Here is a 15,133-nt window from a genome sequence, read left to right as displayed (position 1 = left end):
ACAGGTACATGTCCTTCCTTTTACCCACACAGCACCCTGCTCTAGGGGTTACCTTGGGCACACATTAGAGGTGACTTATATGTAGAGAAAGGTGAGGTTTAGGCTTGGCAAGTACTTTTAAATGCCAAGTCGAAGTGGCAGTGAAACTGCACACACAGGCCTTGCAATGACAGGCCTGAGACAAGGTAAAGTGGCTACTTAAGTGGCTGGCACAACCAGTGCTGCAGGCCCACTAGTATTCTTTAATCTACAGGCCTTAGGCACATCTAGTGCACTCTACTAGGGTCTTATAAGTAAATCAAATAGCCAATCATGGATAAACGAATCAACAGAACAATTTACACAGAGAGCATATGCACTTCAGCACTGGTTAGCAGTGGTAAAGTGCCCAGAGTTCAAAAGCCAACAACATCAGGTCAGGAAAAATAGGAGGAAGGAGAGAAAAAGTTTGGGGATGACCTTGTAAAAAGGGCCAGGTCCAACAAATATCATGAATTAGACACAAGAAATGAATTGCGCGTCTTGCCGATTCGAAGGCCACCATGTGAATGCCAAGAAATGGTACCTCGCACTACATATCATGAACTAAATACAAGAAATGAATTGCGTGTCTTGCCGATTCGAAAGCCACCATGTGAATGCCAAGAAATGGTAGCGTACAATGAATAACATGAATTAAGCACAGGAAATGAATCGCGCGTCTTGCTGATTCGAATACCACCATATTAATGCCAAGAAATGGTAGCGTACAATGAATAACATGAATTAAGCACAGGAAATGAATTGCATGTCTTGCTGATTCGAATGCAACCTTGTAAATGCCATAGAGTGGTTGCGCACAATGAATACCAAGATTTGTACTCGAGTAAAGAATCCCGCATCTTGCCGATTCGATGCTACCTTGTAAATTCCATTAAATGGTTGCGCACAATGAATATCAAGATTTGTATACGAAGAAAGAATTGCGCGTCTAGCCGATTCAAATGCCAGCATGTGAATGTCATTAAACATCAAGCGCACTTTAACATGCATAAGAGCAAAATTGATTTTTCATGCTAATTAGGCCCAAGAACTCGAAATCCTTCGTGAACGGGATCAGGGGCCCAGCTCGACCTCCGTCTTACCGCCCTGATCAAGAATCACCCAGCAAAGTGAAAGGGCGAGGCCTGGAAGATCAAAGTAGGCCTCCGGAACAGGAGCTCAGGAAGTTTCTGCTACTCTGCACCAGGACCTCTGAATAGTGAGCAGGTGGAGCTGGGCTGGCTCCCGTATATAGAGTCTTGGCCCAGCCCACAAACCACACCCAGGCATGCTGCAGAGAAAGCTTCTAGAAGGCCCTGGAACGGGGACCACACCCTGACACACTCTGAAAGTCTGCAGCAGTACATTGCAAATTAACAGTATTTATATGCACCTTGAACATAAGTCTTCAGGATTAAACTCTGCAATGCAAATGGTTAAACAACAGCATATCAGCACAATGCATAAATTACATAATCTTGAGAGTTCTGGATTTTTACATTCTAGTCGCCCGTAGAGCGCGCACTGCCCTGATGTTGGCAGTACTCCCCTCTCCCAGACACGCACTAGGGCCTGGTTTGTCTGAATTGAGACAATGAAAACGCCTCACAAGTACTGGATCATGAATACCAGATGCGGATACCTATGAGTTACTTTCAGGGCCATAACCTTTCCATGAGATTAAGTACCATAGATTACGCCCTCTCACTTTGGAATCCAACACCTTCTTGACTTCGTACTCTAATTCCCCTTGTACTGGAACTGGAGCTGGATGAGGGCGGACCTTCTGGACTGCCTTTTTGAAGAGGGAAGTGTGGAACACTGGATGAATCCGTAAGTATCTTGGCAATTGCAGTTTATAGGTCACAGGATTGATTTGCTGAAGAACAGTGTAAGGACCTATGAATTTAGGGTTGAACATGTGCTTCTTCTTGAAGTCTATATGTTTTGTAGAAAGCCATACTTTATCACCTGGTTGATACTGCGGTCCCTGACAATGTTTCTGGTCATAATGCTTTTTGTATTTTTGTTTGGCCTTTTCTAAATGCTGTTGAATCAATTTCTGGGTTTGATGAAGATGTTGAATGGTTTGTGACACAGCTGGTGTAGGATAACTTTCTTGTAGGATCGCGATGGGCAAGGTGTCAGGATGATAACCAAACAAGCCAAAAAAAGGTGTAACGCCTGTATAAGTGTGGAATGAGTTATTGTAAGCTAACTCAGGTAACCAGAGCATTGCAGTCCACGAATGAAGTGCCTTTTCTGCGTAAGCACGCAAGTATTGCTTCAAGGTCTGATTTAGTCTCTCCGTTTGACCATCTGCTTGAGCATGGTGGCTAGTAGATAGTGTGGATGTCACTTGAAGTGTTTTGCACCATGTCTTCCAGAAATTGGAGGCAAATTGTGACCCTCAATCCGAGAGGATCACTTTTGGCAGTCCATGATAACGAACCACTCTATTCAGTAAAATAGTTGCCAGTTCACTGGAGGTGGGCAATTTCTTACAGGCAATGAAATGTTCATATTTCGTGAGACTATCTACTACCACCAGGATTACTGAATGTTGTTGAACCACTGGTAAACCTGTAATAAAGTCTAAAGAAATGTGCTCCCAAGGACGACTTGGAGTTGGGAGTGGATGCAACAACCCTTTCGTTTTTGAATGACTTGTTTTAATGCGGGCACAAACTTTACAGTTGTTCACCATTGTTTTAACATCTTTTGTCAGGGTAGGCCACCAAAAATAACGTTCGATTAATTCAAGAGTTTTAGGAGTACGTGGATGACCTGCCATAGGTATAACATGTAACCAATGAAATACTATCTTGCGAAGTTTGGTAGTGGGCACGAACAAACAAGTGTCAGGAAAAGATAATCCTTGCTTGGTTGACCTTTTGGGATCTGCTTGGGCCCATGTCTGCCATTTCTCAACAGTGAAACAATTACGGATGTCTTCAAAGAAATCTTCACTTTTTATGATACATAGGTCTTTGTCTAGAGCAATGATAGCTCTGGAGGTTTGAACTGCAGGCAACGTGGTAGACTCATGGCGGGACAAGGCATCTGCTTTGCGATTGTCTTTACCAGGACGGAAAGTTACCACAAAATCGAATTGGCAAAAAACAGCATCCAGCATAATTGCAGAGGAGTCAAATGTCTGGCTGAACTCATGAACTGGAGATTGCGATGATCAGTATATACTGTGACAGTGTATTTGGCACCCACCAAATTATGTCTCCATTCTTTAAATGTGTCACGAATCGCCAGAAGCTCTTTTTCAGCAATGACATAGTTCTGTTTGGCATCAGCTTTCACTATGAAGGGACGGTCCGCATCAGGATGAGTCAAGACTGGGGCAGTGGAGAAAGCTTCCTTCAAAGTTGAAAAGGCTTGGTCAGCTTCTGTGGACCATACACATTTTTCTTTCTTTCTTAATAGCTTAGTGATTGGAGCCACTGTCTGAGAGAATTGATTTATGAACCTCCGGTAAGCATTTGCAAACCCCAGGAAACATTGTAAATCACGAACAGTCTTTGGGGTGGGCCAATCAGATACGGCCTTTACTTTCTTTTCTGCCATCACCATACCTTGAGGGGTAAGGATAACCCCTAAAAGCTCAACTGTGGTAACATGAAACTCACACTTGGTTAGTTTGCAATATGAATGGTGCTTTAGAAGGGATGCAAGAATTTTTTTGACATGTTGTACATGTTCATTTTCATTGTCTGAGTAGATCAAAATGTCATCGATGTAGACTATGGCAAATATGTTGAGGTACTCTCTAAGAATGTAATTCAAGAAAAATTGAAATGCTGATTGAGCATTACACAGACCAAAAGGCATGACGGTGTATTCAAAGAGGCCATATCTTGTCTTGAATGCTGTTTTCTATTCGTCGCCCTCTCTCATTCTGACCAAATGATAAGCACCTTGAAAATCAACCTTCATGTAGATTTTTGCTTTCTTTACTTGTTCCAGCAAGACCGGAATAAGGGTCAAAGGATATTTATTCTTGATGGTGACTTTGTTCAATCCCCTATAGTCGATACTAGTTCGAAGTTCTCCATTCGCCTTCAAAACAAAAACAAAGGAAAAGCTGCAGGAGATTTAGAACGGCGAATAAAAACAATCTCCAAGAATTGATCTAGATACTTTCGGAAATGTTGATTTTCATGTTCTGACGGGGCGTATACACGACAGTTGGGGAGTATCGCACCTGGAACTAGATCAATTTGACAGTCATAAGATCTATGAGGAGGTACGTTTTCTGCTTCTTTCTCATCTAATACATCTTCATAGGATGAATACTGCTTGGGCAATTTAACTTCTTTCTCTGCGGCAGTGGCTATGTAAGAGTTGAAAACTTTTGGTACTTGAGACTTTTGGAGGCAATTTTCTTTACATAGCGCTGATGAGAACACAACCTTTCGTTCTGCCAAATTTATCTCAGGATTGTGATGAGTTAACCAGGGCAAGGCAAGGATAATTCCATACTGGGGAGCATGGATCACGTCAAGGATGAGTTTCTCTTTATGTTTCTTTCCTCGGTTCTTATCCTCACAGATTACCGACAAGGGAACAGTCTGAAGAGTTACCGGACCTCCATTCAAGAGTTTTCCATCTACTGCCTGGATGATTTCTGGGGTCTTTTTCTCAATACATGGCATCCCCCATGCATGAACCAATTGGGCGTCAACAAAGTTCCCGGTAGCCCCAGAATCTACTAGGGCCTTCTTGAAATAGGTATTTTTCTTTACTTGAACTTTTATGCCCAGCTTAAGATGTCTTGATTGAGAAGGGTCCACAGTGACACCCAAGAGCAACCCTTCTTTACATCTTGGGAGTTTTAGTTTTCCAACTCGACTTGTGCATTGGCTGCAACTTTCTGGAAAGGACCTTGTTTGCTCTTTGGTTTGATTGGACATTCTTTGGCAAAATGACCATTGCGCCCACAATAAAGACATTGCCCATTCTTTCTACGTAAGTCCTTTTCCTCTTTGGTCAATGGTCTCCTGATTGTTCCAATTTCAATAGGTTCTGGCGTCCTTTCTTTCTGAGTTCTTGAGTCTCTATTATCGTGAACATGCAAGTAATATTTTCCTGTCTTTTTGCTTGTTCCCCTTCGTTCTGTTAAACGATGATCCAGTCTCAAAACGAGGTTTATCAGGTCTTGACAGTCTGTAGGCTGCGGATCTATTTGAGCTATAATATATTTTAGCTCCTCTTTGAGTCCCATGTAGAACAACACCGCTTGCTTTTCTTCAGGCCAGGATGTCTCGGCTACCAGCCGGTTAAAGTTGGCTAAATATGATACTAAATCTTGATTACCTTGTCGTAAGTCTAATAATTCACGATCTGCCGACAATGTTACAGTTCTACGATCAAATACCGCTCAAATTCACAAACAAAGTTGCTTCAGTTGTAAAGCAGGGGACTGTCTTTACGCACAAGAGGTATATCCCAAGTAGCTGCATCTCCAGTCAGATATGATAACAAGAAAGCTACTTTGGACTGGGCATCAGGGAAAGTATGTGGTTGGCCGGTGAAATCTAATTCCACTTGAACCAGGAAAGATTGTGCTTTCAAAGGATCGCCTGAGAAACGTTCTGGAGGAGCTAAAGGAATGGCCGAAGGAACATTGAGGAAAATGTTTGTGGGATTACCTCCAGAGGTCTGAGAGGAAGGACCTGGCCAAGACACACCTGTAGGATTTTGTTCCTTCTTCTCTACCTTATCCTGTAACTGACTCACTCTCTCAGCTAGACTAGCTGCTAACTCTTTTGATGACACCACTACTGCCTGGAACTGCGTGATAGCCTTAACTAGCTCGTCCAGTGTGGCCATGCTGAGAACATACACAAACCAGGAGGATTATTAATTTGTGGTCTCACTATTCTGTCAGAGTCACCAGATACTTGGTGTCTGTGCACGTTCCCAACATGTCCACCACAAGAGAGCTCCAATACTCTGATTAGAATGTCACAGAGTCTAAGAGAGTCCATGCGGGGAAAGGGGATTAGGTAGGGAACAGCCGGGAAGGAGACCTGTAGGAAGCAAAAGGTTAAAACACACAACATCAAGATTATACCATATTAATCATTACTAGGCTACGACTCTAAGCATTTTCACATTGGAAACATGGATAACTTAAGCATGAACTTAAATAACTAGGCCTCAAGATGTCTGGATACCTGTGAGGGAATCAAGAAAGATTAGTACCATTTTCTAATGAACCACTCAATGAAATGTTACACATGGATTAGAAACATCAGAACCTTCTAGCATTACACTTTCAAATTCAAGAATAGTCTTTGCATGAGGACCAGGAAATAATCTGAAAGGTTTCTATAACATTATATGAATTGTACTAGAGGGACTTATTATGCACATACAATATAACATCTAGAATTCTAACACTTTAGTTTTCTTAAAATGCAGGAACATGAATTGCGCACATTGCAGATTTCCACAAAGGTTTATAAATGCCATGAAATGATTGTGCACAATGAATAACATGAGTTGGGCACGAGAAATGAATTGTGCGTCTTGCCGATTCGAAGTTCACCAAGCAAATGCCATGAAGTGGTAGCACACAATGAATATCATGAATTAAACGTAAGAGATGAATCGCGCGGCTTGCCGATTCGAAGGCCACCAAGTGAATACCAAGAAATGGTAGCACACATTGAATATCATGAATTTAACACAAGGAATGAATTGCGCGTCTTGCTGATTCTAATACCACCATGTGAATGCCATGAAATGGTAACGCACAATGAATATCATGAATTAGACACAAGAAATGAATTTCGCTTCTTGCCGATTCAAAGGCCACCATGTGAATGCCAAGAAACGGTCGCTCGCACTGAATATCATGAACTAAACACAAGAAATTAATCCCGCGTCTTGCCGATTCGAAAGCCACCATGTGAATGACAAGAAATGGTAGCGTACAATGAATAACATGAATTAAGCACAGGAAATGAATTGTGCGTCTTGCCGATTCGAATGCAACCTTGTAAATGCCATTAAATGGTTGCGCACAATGAATATCAAGATTTGTATACGAAGAAAGAATTGCGCGTCTAGCCGATTCAAATGCCAGCATGTAAATGTCATTAAACATCAAGCGCACTTTCACACGCACAAGAGCAAAATAGATTTATCATGCTAATTAGGCCCAAGAACTCGAAATCCTTAGAAAATGGAATCGGAGGCCCAGCCCGACCTCCGTCTTACCGCCCTGATCAAGAATCACCCAGCAAAGTGAAAGGGCGTGGCCTGGAAGATCAAAGTAGGCCTCCGGAACAGGAGCTCAGGAAGTTGCTGCTACTCTGCACTGGGACCTCGGAATAGTGAGCACGTGGAGCTGGGCTGGCTCCCTTATATAGAGTCTTGGCCCAGCCCACAAACCACACCCAGGCATGCTGCAGGGAAAGCTTCTAGAAGGCCCTGGAAAGGGGACCACACCTTCACACACTCTGAAAGCCTGCAGCAGTACATTGGAAATGATCAGTATTTATATGTACCTTGAACATAAGTCTTCAGGATTAAACTCTGCAATGCAAAAGGTTAAACAACAGCATATCAGCACCATGCACAAATTACGTTATCTTGAGAGTGCTGGATTTTTGTATTCTAGTCGCCCATAGAGCGCGCACTGCCCTGATGTTGACAGGATCTATCAGACTTGCAGGGAACAGACGTTAAGACTTACAATAGCTCATAGGGGGATTTCCTGGTTTTGAAAGTGGTGCATTCAGAACCTTTCCACCTACCATGGTTGTAGTTGGATGGAGGTAGCTGGCTTTGGGCGTGGAACCACTAATGTACTTGAGGTATTTTTATTCCCTATGATTTAATAAGGCTTCTAGTAATATATAACTGTTTGAAAAAATAAGTTTTATTATTGGGGACATTGGTTGTGTGCGGGAAATGATAATTAGGGCAGGTCCGAGGAATGTCCCTGTACGGGTGCTGAAAACATCTAGAAAATGAGGAAATATGCTTGATTAAATGGACCCCATGCTCTACAATATATCCCTAGCTGGCTGTTAGTATGATTAGTTACATGGAAGCCAGGGGACTCCCCGGTGAAGTACCATAAAATATGGAGATTGTTAATAATGTATGTTTGCAGGCAACATGCCCAGCTTCCTGAATACAAGTGAACGTTATCTCTTAGAGTTAACCCAGTTCACTATTTTGCTTCCACAATTTCGAAAGTTTGTGGGATAATGATCGCTTTGCACAAATATGTTAATTTTGAGGTGTGTGTTTTTGCGTATTGATTTTAGAAATCTTGAGAGGACAGAGACAATGCTAGTGGTCTCATATGCTACCCATGTAAACAAGGAGCAGTTTTTATTCTCAGTCCTAGACATGATCAGGTATAAAATGGTAGGCTAACAATATGTCAGTTTAAACACTGTAGAGAATCTTGCATTAAATAGACTCTGACAAAATAGGCAGAAAAGCCAAGGTATACCAAATATATTAACGAAATCCATCAAAGGTTAAACATTTTGGAAATCTGATGGAGTTTCTACCATCCGGGCAGGGAATAATCTTTTTTTTCACATGCCCATAGAACCAACTCGAAAACAAACCTAACATGGAGTATAAACTCCTTACATGCAACTAAAAAGGCAGACACAGTTTCATCACCATTTCTGACTGCTCCCAAGGTCAAGATCTTCAAATGGTTGCCTCAGAACACCAGAGGACAGTCACGCAAACCACTCATTACCAGCAGGCTGGACTACGGCAACAATTTCTATGCCAGAATCTCCAAACAACTCCTACACAGACCCCAGGCTATCCAGAACACTGCTACAAGACTCATACTCGACCTTCTATGCCACACCCACACCACACTGCACCTCAAGAAGTTTCATTGGCTTCCCATTCACAAGTGCAGCCAATTCAAACTTCTCATGCACAGATACAAAGCCCAACACAACACAGGACCAGAATATCTAAACAGCCGAATTGACACTTTCACCAATCCAACAGACACTTACGTTCTGCCTCACGCTCACTTGCACACATTCCCTGCATCCGCAAAAGCAAAACTGGAGGTTGCTCATTTTCCTACATTGCCCCCAAAACATGCAACAATCTCACTCATCACATCAGGATCTCCTCCTCACTTCTTGAGTTCTACAGGAAGCTGAAGACCTGGCTCTTCATATAAGCACCTTGGGGACCTCAAACTTACACACCTGCCCAAGCACCTGGATACCCTCTCGGGTGATTAGTGCACTATACGAATCAACATATTATGACATAACCTAACATAATATACCATACCATATATGATTTTAGAGTAAGCAACCTCAGGGAGAAGAGGAGCTTGAAGATTTGATACCTTAATGTTGAAGGACATGATTATGCTGAGGCTTTCTAGACTTAGATTCATGATTATTTCAAACTGAATGATAGAATGGAAGACTCTATTGCTACATAAAGGGATGCTTTTATAGCATTCATAAGGGGGAAATGTATAGCAGCAAAAGCCAATCAGTGATTAAAGTGGTCACTGACAAAAGAAAGGTGGGAGGGAGACGGTAAAGAAGAGGAACATAAGGTGAAAGGTAATATAAACTTTCTCTTAAAAGTCACAGCCCTAGTAGTCAACTCAACCTAGTGCAACTCAATGCACTAAAAATGAGCACTACTATGGATTAAGTGTTTTTATGAAAAAGCTAACAAACTGGACAGGATACCAGTGTTAGTCCTTTGGCCCAAATGACCAACTTACCAGCTGAGAGCAAAGTAAACAACAGGCCTTCAGAAAATTGTTTGTACAGTATGTAAAAGGTAACCTGAACCTGAACCTATTGACCTGGACCAGCTGGGTGACCTTTTCACTGATCTCTTCCTTCTAGCAACAGAGTGATAAAACAAAAGAGCCCATTTCTCTCTTAGAAGTGACAGAAGCAATCAAGGGGTTATAAATGCATAAATTAATGAGGGCAGGCAGACCTACCAGTACCTTCAATACAACAGTCGGTACTGTGTTGGAGACCAGTTAGCTAGTGTTAATAACTTTTTTCTTGGAATTGCGAGCATTGCCTCCTTCTGTGGAGGAAATCTTTGCTCTCAATTTCAAACCGGGCATACTTGCTGACATTTGCTCATCACATAGATCATATATTTGTTCAATGTTGATCTCAAAATACATAATAAAATTCTGTTCATCAGCTTTGAGAACTACATGTCCTAGAAAAACTTGGACACTCTGGGTTTATCAAATACAAACAAGATTTGAAACATACATTGAGACTTGCACCTTGTGAAGAAATGAAATAGAAGGAAGATATTAATGGTCATATTTTCTCTTGATACAGAAAGGGAGCTTGACCAAGTTTGACCGGATTTCCTATTCCAGCTGATCTGGCTCTTTTGATGTTGAGTCCAAGGCATATTTAACTATCAATGATTTGACACTATTGATACTACTTTTCTTGGCTGCCAGTGAACTATGGCGTTTAACTGGAATAAAGTTTTGCCTCACTAATAAGTATCTAGCCAGATCCATTGTGGTCAATCACATCAATGAAAATGCTGACTAATTCTACAAGAAATCAAATTGAGCACTTGAGGAATGGCTCACTGTTGGTGTCAAACACTGTTATATTCTGTGCACTGGTGCTACGATGGAAACCATGATACGCAGTAGTGAATTTACATGGCTATTCATAATGTTGATTACGTTGACTAGATCCAAAATATATATTTCAATATGTTTCTATTCCTCTGATTTTTATGACTGAATTTGAACTGGAAAGATGGATCGCACCTTTCCTTTACTGCCAGAGAATCGGAGTTGAGGGAAACATCCAGAGAGCCTTTATATACCAAACGGATAATTGAAGTTCAGTTGTTTGCACTATTTTCCTAATGTCTCCGTTATGGCAGTTTTACAACTAATAAAAATGTATTTCAAAATATTAAAAAGACAGCACTTTTAATTGAACACCTTACACTTATACGACTCTAAAACGAAGGTCTACGTTGAATATCCCATACAACTACCAGAGGTGAATAGAATTATAGCAAACATATATATATACATATTATAAGTTGTTCCCCGTTTTTAGCTTAAAACTTTGGTTACAAGTGATAATTCCTGTAAAACTAGTTCTTGCACTATATTTTTCAGCAATATTTTTGCAAGAACTTTCTTTTCCCAAATCCGTGTTTTATTGTATTGCCACAACTCCAAACGCTTGCAGGACTTTTTACATGCTATTGTGTTTTAAAGTTTGTAGGCTTTCCTTAGAAGTCACCTAAGGCTCTGCTCTGGAGGACTGGAGTTGGTGTCTTCATGGTCCGTTAAGTTAGATTCCAGTACCAGTGCTTAATTTATTAAATAAACAGTGCCAGCACACAAAGCTCTGCTCAGAAGCTCTCAAACAGTGCAATCTAATGTGGCACAGTGAGCAAGGGACCCACGTCTGGGCATATCCTGGCCACTTAGGGTGAACATAGCAACACAACAAGTTGATTGACGGAGTGTTGAAACTTTTCAAACACTCACTCCCAGTCACAGATCTGGTTGAATCCATCATTTTCTGCTCACCATGCCACCCCAGTTTGGACCCAGCCATATGCAAATCAGTCCTGACCCATCTGTTGTTTTTTGCATTTGCCAACCTAAGTGGGTAGGATGCCAAGACGGGGGTCCCGTGCTCACTGTGCCACCAGATACAAGCTAGCCTAGCTGATGAGGGGTGATACTCCAAAACCAGTCCCGGGATGCTTTTTTCTCATCCAGACAGGACCTGGCCTGGCAGTTCAGACTGGACTGTTCCCAAGAGGAGCAGGGTCAAAACTGATTTGCATGTGGCTGGGTCCAAACTGGAATGGCATGGTGAGCAAAAAAACTAATGAATTAAACCTTGATATGTGACTGGGGGGTTAATGTTTGATTTATACCACATTCTATCCATCATTTGTGGTTTTTGCATTTGTCGCCTTAAGTGGGAAGGGCATGCCGGGATGTGGGTCCCATGTTCGCTATGCCACCACATTCAAGCTAGACTGGCTAATGGAAGTGATACCCCCAAACCGGTCCCACGATGCTTGTTTCTGGTCCAGGGAGGATCTGGCCTTGCAGTTCGGGCTGAACTGTTCCAACAGGGAGCAGGGTCAAGACTGATTTGCTAATGGCTGGGTCGAAACTGGAATGGCATGGTGAGCAATAAAACTGAAGGATTAAAGTCAGATTTGTGACTGGAGGTTGAATGTTTGATTTGTCCCGCATTCAATCCATCATCTGATGTTTTTCCATTTGTCCTTTTAAAATGTGGCATAACTGACTGGCTATACCCAATTAGATTATTTAATTTACTTTAAGGGCCTGTAAAGTAAATGCTACTAGTGGGCCTGTAGCACTGATTGTGCCATCCACTTATCATCCTCTAAACATATATCAGGCCTGCCGTTGTAGGCTGTGTGTGTGGCATTTTAAACTGCAATTTTGGCCTGGCAAATCAAACGCTTTTCCAGGCCCAATCCTTCATTTTTGAATACGTCACACTTAGTCCCTGGTCTGCCCAGACGGCAGGGTGCAATGTATTTAAAAAGTAGAACATGTACTTCCAAGTTTTACGTGTTCTGGTAGTGAAAACATCGTCATTTTTTTTTCCACAACTGCAATGCCTAACTCTCTCATAGGATAACATTGGAGTTGCCTTGTTACATTTAAAAAGTGTCATTCTCAATGGGAATAGATTACCAGTTCATGTTTGGTGTCTCTGGAATTGGAATTTAAAATCCTAATTTATGGTGAAGTCAGATTTAAAATTATAATCTTGAATATGCCACTGTTAGAAATATGGCATTTTCATGCCTTGCCCACTCGGTATCCGCAGCCTGCCTCCGGGTCACATGACTAAGTGGAGCTGAAAGTTGGGTTTGGCATACTCCTCCTAAACAGCCACATACAATGGGAAGCTTAGATGTGGCTGGATGGGCCATCACTGGCAGCATGGGAGGGAGGAACTGGGCCCAACCATACTTAAACTTGAATAGGCTGTGTCCTGTCTCCACACAAAGGGCTGTATAACCCCTATAGGTAGTCTGCAGCCAGGCCCAGGAAGGCAGGGTATATGTGCACTTCAAAGGCATGCCTCTAGAAGCTTTTCCACTGTTCAAAGGTGCTGCTGGGTATAAGTTCTGGACCTCAGACACCAACTCTGCAGTACACTTCTGGACCTGTGGATATTCTGCCAGGAAGAAGGAGTGTTGTGCTGCTGAAGGGACTGCCACTCGGTTGGAGTGCTGCTCTGAAGGAACTGCTGCCATGCTGTGCTGACCTGCTGCCTGCATCCTCTTGCCTGGGGAGTAAGAACTGGCCCTGCAACCTCATCTTGAACTGAGGGCTACTAGAGTTACTCCAAGGGCTAGTCTGCAGGCCGCCTAATTTGAGATTCAGGGACATAAAAGACTCCCTGACATCCTGCACCAGCTCCTCGACCCAATTTTAATATGTTTCTGACCCCCAAGTGGTTCCTCTTAGAGGCCTGGACCCTTGGTGTGGCTCAGTGAGTGGAATTCAAGCTTTTGGGCTCTTCGTGACCACAAACAGGCCAGTTCACACTGAGACTTCACTGTTCACACCACGATTCAGCATCTAGTGCTCGCGAAGACTGCCAGTGAGAAGCTCCACCAATGCCCACCCGCCTGCGACACCAGCTGACTGTTCGCGCTACCCTGACAGCCACCCTTAATGCTCTCTCAGCTCCTCGTGGCCCTCTTCAACATGAACGGGACTCTTGCCACGGACTTGAGAAGGTAAGCTTCAGCAGGCCATCTCTGGTGACTGTAGCCCACCTGTGCTCCATCATTATCAGCCTGCTTTGACATGGTCTAGCGGGACCAGATATTCCAAGTTGATTTTTGGAAGTATTTTCACTAAACGTGTTTTCATAACAACTCGACCTCACCAGAGGTGACACCACAACATTGATACCTTGAACATGAGAAACACTGATGCTGTGATAATAGTCTTGTCAAGAGTAAGCTGTGTATAACTAAGCACAGGATACGGGAGGTGTTAAGGCTGAAGTAGAAAAATTGCTGGCGCTGGTGGCTTTGAGCACTCCAGTGTTCAGTGGGGTAACCCTGTGATCAATCTTCGTCCTAATAGCCAATCTGTGCAGACTACAGCGGACTTAACTTTGTCACAAGCCAAATGCTCTAGCCCTACCAACATTAGGATTGCGGGAAAATATATCATTTTTCTGGAAAGCATGATTTTTTCCAGTGGATATTCAATGCTTTTTGGCGACCATGTCGAATATTAAATCTGCCTGTTCCATTAAACCACAAAGAAAATGATGAGGAAAACCCCTCACAGGGGGCATTGGCTGACAATAAAGGACAGCCTCAGCTTTGTCATATTTACAGTTGAGTCAGTGAGATATAGGCCGACCTGGAGCCGCAGAAGACCTCGTGGCGTATCATTGGGGTAAAGCTATCTCATCCTACCCCGAGGGCTATGCGATAAACCTGCAACACAAGCCTTCCGGTATTGCTTTCCGCTTCGGACGAAACTTGTTTCCAGTTGCACACTGTCGCAGGCCTCTGTTGTTTTACAGATGCCCATAATAGGTTATTTCTGTTAGCCTCATTACATAGTCTGAAAATGTTTATGCAGCACGCTTATAAACGCTTGGAAACCATGACAGCCAGGCGAGCCGCGGCACTGTAAACAAGGTTAACAGATTGGCAGCGTTCAAGAACTTGGCGCCTTCAGCGCTTAGCGGGGCCGTTGTTTTTTATTTCATCTCTTTTATTTTTTGTGAGCTGCTCTTCCTTTTGTCTCCGGCAGGAAGCTATTTTTTTTTTTTTATATAATGAAAGCCAATTCAAACCGATGCGTGAAGCCTCTTTCATGGTTAAACAATACGGGTCCTCATTAGACTGTGCTTTTTCCTATCAGTTGCAGATGAGGAGAGAAAACACTGACTCAAATGGAGGTGAAATACTTCGACAGAGAGTAAATGGCCTTTCAGCTTAATGAATGATAATCGCCAACTCGGTGTTCTCTGTGTTTCACCTCTTTGTTTGGTACTTACTGGCTGGTGAAGAGACTCGTACA

Source organism: Pleurodeles waltl, chromosome 6, assembly GCF_031143425.1.
Source record: "Pleurodeles waltl isolate 20211129_DDA chromosome 6, aPleWal1.hap1.20221129, whole genome shotgun sequence".
In the NCBI taxonomy this organism is placed as follows: domain Eukaryota; kingdom Metazoa; phylum Chordata; class Amphibia; order Caudata; family Salamandridae; genus Pleurodeles; species Pleurodeles waltl.
The sequence above is the reverse complement of the archived record's forward strand: the minus strand, read 5'-3'. Positions refer to the sequence as shown.